The following is a 10,795-nucleotide window of genomic DNA, read 5'->3' on the forward strand; positions in this document are numbered from 1 at the left end:
GGTAAGAGATTTCAATTCCCACCAACCAAAAAACTATCTTTGCTCTGCCTTATCTCGACAAATTACTTCTCTCTCTAGCTTATACTTACTTAAGCATCGGAGGGAATATTCCTACTGGAATATTCTTGTTTTGCAGGTTGCCAGAGGTTCGTTCCAGCTCATACTTGAAACCTCCGAGGAACGCGTGACACGTCATCACCGTAAAAGATCCCACAACAGGTACTTTCAGATTTTTTGATTTAACTAGTTATAATTTTTCTTAATTTAATTTTAATTTATTAATTAATAAAGTATGATTGACGGTTGATTATGATATGATTATTAACTAGTTGGCCGGAATATGGGCTAATGTAGAAATTGACAAAAATAACTAAACACATACGTAGTAATTAACAACGTTTAACAAGGTAGGTAGTAATTCGCAAATTCACTAATAACCTAAGTAGTAATAGACAAATTTTCCTAAAAGTAAAGCTAGGTTTTATAGCTAGTAAACATGCCATGTCGATTGTGTTGTGTAACTGTGTTTGGCCTATTCATTTCATTTTGTTCACAAAACTAGTCAAAAACTATGTCAAATGGAGAAAATTGATCTAAAATTGGTTGTGTTCGGATTGGTTTGACTTTGTGTTTTCTCAATTGCGTTATTATCGGTTTTAATCGTGTCATATAAAAAACTGCAAGCACTAATGGTTTACGGTGATTAAGATTGTGGTTTCTCTTGTGTTTTCTCAATTGTGTTATTATCGGTTTTAATCGTGTCATATAAAAAATGCAAGCACTAATGGCTTACGGTGATTAAGATTGTGGTGTTCTCTTGTGTTTTCTCAATTGCGTTATTATCGATTTTAATCGTGTCATATAAAAAACTGCAAGCACTAATGGTTTACAGTGATTAAGATTGTGGTGTTCTCTGCATCTACCGGCATAGTAGTTCCATTACTTACACGCGACAAACACAAAATCGCATATTTAAAATATCTAGCGTAAATGATACGTGGAGAGAGGCAGAAATGAAACTTGGTATTTGGAGAGGAATCTTTTGAAGGATGAGGTTAACTTTAGTGTAAAATGGATATTTCAAGTAGAGGAGAAGTAGTAGTGCACATAATTTGCACGCAATTAAATGTATGGGTGGGTGTGCTTTTTGTTTTATAATGGATTGGCTTTGGTTTTGATTTGTCCATGTTTGTGCACTTGGGAATTTAGAGCAGTAAAAGACGAAGGAGGCTGCAAAATACGTATGATTTGCATTTTTAATAATTTATTTATCCTGTATAAACTGTGGAACCATAAATTACAAATGTGAAATGGCAGACCATACTTGGTCTCAAAATTTTACCTAATTCCTCGATCTTTGCATTTTTTAACCAAATTAGCTTTTGAGTCCGTTTATAGAACGGGCGGTTGTATAGTGGTTGTTCAGATGTCTTTTGAAATTTTAATTAGTGAGTACTTGTGATTTTTGATAATATATAAATTAAATAGAAGTGTAATTTGAAGGTTGGAAAAATATAAAAATTATATGTTGAATAAATATTGGATGTTAAAGGGATGGAGTGTAAGAGACTAATGAGTATATTAGACTATTAATAAGTTGATATTGAATAAGGAAAATGGAGTGGAAGAGGCATTAGAAGTTGTAAATCATAAAAACAATAAAGAAAAATTGATAAAATACAAAATAAAATGATAGACGAAAGTAGAGATGCCACATGGCTTCTAATAATGAGATGCCACATGGTTTCTAATAATCTATGGTGTTCCTTTTTATAGACTATGTATAGATATTAAACTATAATAAAATCATACAGTTATGTACTCTCTCCGTTTTCTTAATTTACATTACTTGGACTAATACACTTGTGAATGCATCACTTGATCATTAAATATCTCTAATTTTGTATTTATAAAAATTATAAAGAAAAATTAATATTATTAAAATATGTACTGTGAGTAATTCAGCAATATGTTTTACATAATAACATTTCATTATTATATAATGGCAAAAAAAATTAGTCAAACCTAGTATATTGGTAGCTCAAAGTCAAAGTGATGTAATTAAAAAAATAGAGAGACAACTTATTCTGTTATTCAGTTATTTGGGGATATGTTGTCAAGCCTTTGTGCAACTGCGCATGCAATTAAAAAAATAGAGAGACTACTTATCTAGATTGCTAAAGTTGAGAATTGATTATGGCCCTTTTCCTTTTTATTGAATAAATTCTGAAAAAAAAAAACTAGACTTGAAATAAACTAAGCTATACAAAAAGGTCAACACTAATAATGTAGGGCTTATACATATTTGACCCTTCATACATTTCGATTTGAGAAATTAATGCAAATTATCCATTCTGTTATAAAATATATACTAGTATGGCCCCGTGTTAATACACGGGATTTCTATAAAATTAGGAATTAAATAAAATATTGCATTAGATTTAAAACATTTACTCCATACATTATAATGGTAATAACACCAATAGAGTGTAGTTATGAAATAATACATTAAGGATATATCCACGTCTATATGAGAAATAATTTTTTAATGATAGACAATTGTAATGTCGGTAGTTGCGTAATATAAAATGTCATATTCTAATAATATAGTGTAAGTTATAAATTGTATGGTTTAACCATTTGACTAAATTACTTACTTTTTTTTAATTTAAATTGATTAAATATACATCAGATGCATAATTAGAAAATGACATTTTCTATATTTGTTAGATTTATTAGAATTGTTTTTCAATTTATTTCATTATTTTTTGATTCGTTTCGAAATAGTCTGTCATTATATTTATGTTATTCAAATTTCCATTCTAATGCTATACAACCTGATTTTTTAAATAATCTTTAGGTTTTCTTTTTTTGTTTGTATTTAATTATATTCCATTTATTTAATACTTATAAAATTTTCTATTTCCTTTTTTTGTGGGTGGTTATATTTTCTTTTATTGCTATTTTGAATTATCCTTTTTTTTTTCTTGTTTGATTAGTGTCTGATTGATGTTGTGAATCGATTAGTTGCCTTTTATGTGTGTATGATGTGGCGATTGACATGGCATATGTGAGAATACAGTATTAGGGGTTTGCTCACCTCTCGTTAACAATCACTTTGCTTTAACTAGCTTTTGAGCCCGTTCAATGAACGGGCGATTATATAGTCATTGTTAAGTCGTATTTTAAAGTGTTGATTATGTTGAGGGTTTGTGATTTTAGTGGGAATATATGATTTATGTAGAGGTGAAATTTAAAAATTGAAAATATATAAATTAGATGGTGAATTAATATTGAGTGTTAAAGCGGGAGATGGAGTGCAAGACGTTGAATGAGTATATGAATTAGTAAATTGATGTTAAAGGAGGAAGATTAAGTAAATTTTAGTGGGAATATATGATTTATATAGAGGTGAAATTTAAAAGTTGAAAATATATAAATTAGATGGTGAATTAATATTGAGTGTTAAAGCGGGAGATGGAGTGCAAGACGTTGAATGAGTATATGAATTAGTAAATTGATGTTAACGGAGGAAGATTAAGTGGAAGAGGTGTTGAATATCAGAATATGTAAAATAAATACTTCGTATAACAAACAACAAAAGAATTTTTTTTTAAAAAAAATGGATGAAAGATAGAGGTGGCACGTGTGGATGAAAGATACAGGTGACATGTGTCGTCTAACAATCATTGGTCTTCCTTTTTAAATACTAGGTATAGATTATATAGATTAGTGTGGATGCCCATTATGCCTTTACCCTATATGAAGTATATAAGTGTATATATATTATACATATTGATTGGAATAAGAATAACCAACAGTTTTCTAGTTTCTCTCTTCCTCTCTCTCCCTATCCTCTCTAATTTTATAATACGTTATCAACACTATTATTCTACGCGATAATTAGAATTAGATCTCAACAACAATCAAAAGGTACCAAATACCACATTATTGTTAATTATTTATTATATTTTTAGTAAATAAATTTATACTGTGTACATCAATTAATATGTTGCGAGGAGTTTGTTGAAATTAGCCAGTTTATCACCATGGATTTGTATATTACACTCACTTTTAAACTTTGTTTAATATATAAATTTCCACTCTCTTTGTTTAAAATATGTTGAAACATGCGTTTGTTTATGTTTGTATGCCCAATTGACTCCAATTGGATCTACTGCCCAAAAGCCCAATAGGCTATAAAACAACATAAAAGCCATTCACCCATCAAAGGCTAACCAGTCAACCTACGTGGCCCACGGTCCATCAAGTAATAAATTACCTAACGGCATTTACTACACAAACACTATAAATTAGCCGTCAAGGCTCACAACTCAAGATATGTCCAATTTATTGCCTTAACACTCCTTTCTAGAGAACTCTCTAGCTCTAGAATCCGAACCAAGTGCTTACTTAGGCATCGGAGGGGCTTTTCTCGGAAGACCCCCGAGGCTAGTTACTTTGTTCATTGTGTAGGTATCTTCGGATACCACACAATCATTTAAGGTAGATATTCCACATCAACAAAAGGGCCTTCAATCCGAAGCCCATTGTTTCAACACCGGAACAATTTGGCGCCGTCTTCGAAAAAATCACAATTTTTATCCAAAATGGATAACCTTCACGGTTATCAATCTGATGAATCAAAAGTGCGTCCACAGCCAAGTCGGACAACGCACACACACACCGCTGCAACCTCCAGACCCCCTGTCCCTACGCGGGAAGAGCTTGTCGCGGCCATAACTATCATGCAGAACTACATTTTCAACGAAAAGGAGCAGAACTTGAAAACCGAGCGCCGTACGCACAAGAGGGTCAGGAGACGGATAAATCTGGAGCCGACACCTAGCAATGCACCCTCCAGATCTAACCAGACACTTCCAACGATGACATGGACTCACATGACACTGCGGTGGAGTAAAAAAGCACCTGGAAAACCCATGAGAGGGTCCAGGATCACCAGAATGGTTAAGGTCACCGACCCCGCGAACTTTCCAAAGCAATGGAACAAATGCGAGTCAACCCACTCGGATCCGAAGTGCAGTGCTTAGTAGGCTAAGACCTTCAGTGCACGAGAAAATTGGTGAGTCAAGCAGATCCGATGATAGACCTGAGACCAGCAGTCGAGCGGCAAGGAGGAGGAAGAGGAGACACGACCGAACCCCTAGACCCCGACGCACCCCCGAGCATTCTCGCGTAGAGACCTCCGGGAGTACAGGAAACAGAGCTAGGCTAGGAAAGAAGGTCATGACTCCAACATCCTTCCCATTCATGGAAGAATTGGTCATAGAAGAGATCCCGACGGTAAGGCTGCCAACACACCTGACATATAATCGGACCACTGACCCATGAGACCACATAATCTCCTACGAGCAGCAGATGTTCTTGAGCCCCCAATCCGAAGCTTGTTGGTGCAAGTACTTCCCAATTACGCTAACCGGAGTGGCGGGAGAATGGCTCAGATTGCTGCCGAAGGGTTCAATTGTCAGCTTCGGGGATCTAAGCGAGAAATTCTATGTTCAGTTCGTCAGCAACAATCACCCTGAACGAACTACTGCCGAACTTACTTCAATATAGTAGGAAAGAGGCGAAAGTCTTCGGGACTTCATGCCCAGATTTATGAAAGAATCAACCAACATCCTAAACTTGCAGCCCGATGTGGAAATTTTTGCGTTGAAGCACGCACTTTAGGAGGAAAGGTTTCATGACAAGTTGTCAATGAAGAACCCCACCAAAATAGCTGACTTGCTTGAAATGGTAGATGCGTTCATCAGAACCGAAGAGTTCAACAAAGCTGCTGCAAATTTGAAAGGTTCCTCGGAGCCTGTCAACTCGAGAAAGGGGAAAGAGAAGCAAGGTGCGAGAGACAGTAGCCCAGAGAAAGAAGGGAGAAAGGGTGATCTTCAACCCAAATACACCAACTATACTCCACTCTCTCTCCCCCGAAAAGAAATCTACAGCCTCCATAAGCACGATGAGAAATGGCAGAAGCCAGGGAAGCATAAATACCAGCACAAGAAATAGAAACAAGTGGTGCAAGTTCCACGACAACTTCGGCCATAAGACTGAAGAGTGTAATGAGCTGAAGGATAACATTGAGGATCTCGTCCGCCGACGGTATCTCAAGCAATACCTGGCTGACCGGAGGGTAGGAGCGCTGGAAAAAGAAAAAACTCCAAGTGGAAAGCCTCAGGAGCAACCCCAAAAGAGAATCCACGAAGCCACGGGGCATAAGAAGCAAGCCATCTTAGTGGTATTCGGGGGACAGAGGTCCACCCATGCCAGTAAGAAGCATCTAAGAGCTCTCTCCCACCGACTCAAATACAGCACTGTAGGGGGAGAAGGAGCCCCATCCTCCAAACATGACTTTCACTGTCGATGATTGCCTCAGAGTCCAGTACAAACACGAAGATCCATTAGTAATCTCCATGGACCTCAACAACCACAATGTACACAGAGTATTGGTCGATGGGGGAAGCACCGTCAGCATCATCTTCAGAAACTATTTTGAACAACTGATTCTCGAAGAAGCCGAGGAGTCAATAATGAAGGTCAGTTATCCATTGATCGAATTCAACGGCTCCTCAGCAATTCCTCGAGGAAAAATCACCGTACCAGTCACAATCGGCAAAGGCCATGCTGCAAGAAATATTTGAGATGATGATGTACATCTCGGACGAACCATGATCCACAAACTGCAAGCAATCCCCCTATATACCATCAGATGATGATGTACATCTCGGACGCAGGCTTCGCCGAGCGGATAAAAGGAGATCCGGAGGTCGCAAGAAGAACTTGCCATATCGTCATCCGAAAGCCGAGGCTAGGAGACGGTTCCGAAGATGATGAAGATGAAAGACAAGAGCCCTCATGAGAGGAGCAAAGGCTAAGAGGAGAAAGGCCGGATAGAGAAGTCTGGTGAAACCCACAGAGGTTGATGCTCGGCCCGAAACTCCTTCTCCCGAGCCAAACCAAGAAATGGAGGATATCTTCCTAGAGGATCATTCAGACATGAGCCTCGAATAGAAATAGGCTTGATTTTTGGGCTCCGAATCGATCTTATAAAACTGCTGAGAGATCACAAAGACATCTTTGCATGGTCGGCTGCTGATATGCCAGGGATAGATCCGAAGATGATCTGTCACAAGCAGGATGTCAGCATCGAAGCCCGACCAATCAAACAAAAGAAAGAAATTATTCATCGGAAAAGAACAAAGTCATCGCCGAAGAGGTGAAGAAACTACAAGAAGCAAAGTGGCTAGCCAATGTGGTGATGGTAAAAAAAGAAAACGGTTCATGGCGCATGTGCGTGGACTTGAATAAAGCCTGCCCCAAAGACTACTACCCTCTCAAGAGGATAGATCAATTGGTAGACTCAACAAGTGGCCACGCACTGCTGAGCTTCATGGACGCTTTTTCAGGATACCATCAGGTGTTCATGCACCCTGATGAAAAAGCAAAGACCGCATTCATCATGAGCGCAGGGGTGTTCAACTAAAGAATGATGCCATTCAGACTGAAAAATGCAAGAGCAACCTACCAGAGATTAGTTGATCACGTCTTTGCTGATCAGAAAGGAAGGAACGTCGAGGTTTATGTGGACGATTCCATAGTGAAAAGAGTCAAGGAAGAAGACCACATCAGAGACCTGGCTGAAACCTTTTGCAATCTGAGGAAGTACAAAATGAAACTAAACCCAAAGAAGTGTGTCTTAATTCGGGGTGAAGTCAGGAAAGTTCCTCAGATTCATGGTGAGCGAAAGAGGACTTGATGCGAACCCGGTTAAAGTCCAAGCAGCATTAGACCTCCCCGAGCCAAAGATTAAAAGAGATGTACAGAGGCTAACCGGCAGGTTGGCCGCACTGTCAAGATTCATCTCGAAAGCTTTGGACAAGGGGCACCCTTTTTCAAAGTGTTTAAACCAAAAACCCTCCAAGGAGGAGAAGAAAAACAAATAAAAAAGAAAGGCATCCCGAGGAAGGTGGACCCCGAACTAATATGGGAACATGAACAGAAAGAAGCGTTCTAACAACTCACAACCCACCTAGCTCAACTGCCGACGCTGGCCAGAACAAAGGAAGGGGAAACCCTATACTTATATATGGCAGTTAGTCCAGGGACTGTGAGTGCAGTCCTCCTTCGGGAAGAAGAGAAAAAGCAACGCCCAATCTACTTTACCAGCCGAACTTTAATAGGTGCCGAGACTCGTTACCCCCTCATCAAGAAAGTAGCTTACGCAGTGGTAGTAGCTCCAAGAAAGCTAAGACCCTACTTCGACTCTCATCAAATCGTGGTGCTAACCGACCAGCCACTAGAGAAGGTGCTGGATAAAATCGAAAGGTCGGGAAGATTGGCTGCCTGGGCCTTCGAACTTTCAAAGTTAGGCATCCAGTATCAGCCGAGGACAACCATCAAGGCATGGGCACTCGCTGATTTCTTGGCCGAATGCTCATATCAGGAGGTATTAGATGACACCAAGAGAACTTGGGAGGTCTAAACCGATGGATCTTCCACAGTCAACGGCTTGGGAGCAGGGGTCATCCTAATACCTCGATTAGGGAAAAGCATTGAGTATGCCCTAAAGTTTGGATTCAAGGCAACAAACAATGAGGCCGAATACGAAGCTGCAATCGAAGGGATAGAGATTTGCCTATCTCTGGAAGCTGAACATGTTTGCCTCAAAACTGATTCACAGCTTGTAGCCAACCAGATCCAGGGGGAATATGAGGCCAAATGGCCAAGTATGACAACCTACCTAGCAGAAATTAAATCCTTATCGTCAAAGTTAAGATCCTTGTTCCCTGAGGATAAAGTACACCTGAATAGGTCGGCCCATGTGGATGTTTATCAAGAAATAAGCATTGATCTGCCACCCACTACAGTATGCAATCTGCGCTCTGAGCCGAGTTGGATGGGCGCAGTCATAACATACAAGGAGAGGGGAGAACTTCCAAAGACGAGCTGCTAGCTAGGAAGTTGAAAAGATTCAACAGATGGTTCATCATCGATGACAACGGAGAGCTCATGAGGAAATCTTTCTCAGTACCACTACTGAAGTGCGTCGGGCCAACTAACGCAGACTACATCTTAAGAGAGATCCACATAGGCATCTGCGGAAATCATATCGGAGGAAGAGCCTTAGCACATAAGGCACTCTGGGCCGGATACTGATGGCCCACCATGGTTTTCAAAGCAAAAGCGATGACAAGAATGTGCGAGAAATGCCAGAAATTCGCCCCGGCCATCCACCAACCAGCTCAAACCTTAAAATCAACACTCTACCCCCTACCATTTGCACAATGGGGATTGGACATCATTGGTCCATTTCCCCCGGCCGTAAACCAGAAGAAGTGGCTGATTGTAGGAGTTATTACTTCATCAAGTGGATTGAAGCCGATGTAGTTTCGGCCATCACAGAAGCCCAAGTCCAGAAATTCATCTGGCAGAATATTATTACAAGGTTCGGCATACCGAGGCTGGTGGTGTTCGACCACGGAAAACAGTTTGATAACACTCCACTAAAAAGATGGTGCAAAAAGTTAGGCATACACCTAGCTTATTCACCAGTATGCTACCAACAGAGCAACGGGCAAGCCGAAGTCGCAAACAAGCTAATCCTTAACGTGCTCAAGAAGAGTGGGGGACGAGAAAGAACATGTGGCTAGAGGAGTTACCAGGAACACTCTGGTCCCTTCGGACCACAAAAAACAAGTCATCAAAAAGACACCTTTCCATTTGGTGTATGGATCTAAGGCTATCATCCTTGTAGAGATCGGGACAGAAAGCTTGGGAATCAAATCATACAACAAGTACGATGGGGTTCATGGAGAAAGCAATGATAAACTTTTGACCGAGGCTTTAGAGCTACTGGATGAAGCTCGGGACGATGCCAGAACTCTAAATGCAGCCTACCAACAAAGGGTTAGCAAGCACTACAACCGAAGAGTCAATGCCAGACCTCTGAAGGTTGGAGACTCAGTGCTCATAAACGCTGCAGCAAGTCAGAAGGGAAGAATCCATTGAAAGCTTTCGACAACTTGGGAAGGACCTTATGTCATCCACGCTAAAAAAAGGCATGGCACCTCTATGCTCAGTCTTGAAGAACTATTGGAATGCCGATGTTCTCAAGAAATACTTTGTATGAGCACCACCCCTTGCAATACAAGTAAGTTGTTTAATGAGAAGATAAAGGTTGTTGGCCCCATGTGTTTCATTAAACCAATCTCTTGCAATTCCATTTACCACGCTTTGACTTATATGCATGCTTCCTCGGAAATGATCTTCGGATCACCGAGCCTAAAATTAATATGGGATAACTATATGTTGGACGAAACTCCAACAAATAGTTAACTCAGAAAAGCCAAGCAGGATCTCGTCCAAAATCCTCGGACTTGCGGTACCCTAGATAAACACTGTACGAAACAAAAGTCGCTCAAAATAAAGTTAACAAGTTCTGGACAGATCTCCGGATCACAAAACTTAGACTAAAATTGAAAATTACCCTCGGGTAGCTGAAGTCACCTAACTAAGAGAATGACTAGCAACTTCTTGCCAAGATCATCATATCACAATAAAGTAGAAGAACAAGTAGGTTATGGGACAGATCTTCGAATCACTAGAACTTGGAGAAAGTCATGGACAGATCTTCGGATCACAAGAACTTGGATTAAACAAGTAAGTTATGGGACCGATCTTTGGATCACTATAACTTGGAGAAAGTCTTGGACAGATCTTCGGATCACAAGAACTTGGATTAAACAAGCAAGTCCTAGGACAGATCTTCGGATCACTAGAA

Source organism: Spinacia oleracea, chromosome 4, assembly GCF_020520425.1.
Source record: "Spinacia oleracea cultivar Varoflay chromosome 4, BTI_SOV_V1, whole genome shotgun sequence".
In the NCBI taxonomy this organism is placed as follows: Eukaryota; Viridiplantae; Streptophyta; class Magnoliopsida; order Caryophyllales; family Amaranthaceae; genus Spinacia; species Spinacia oleracea.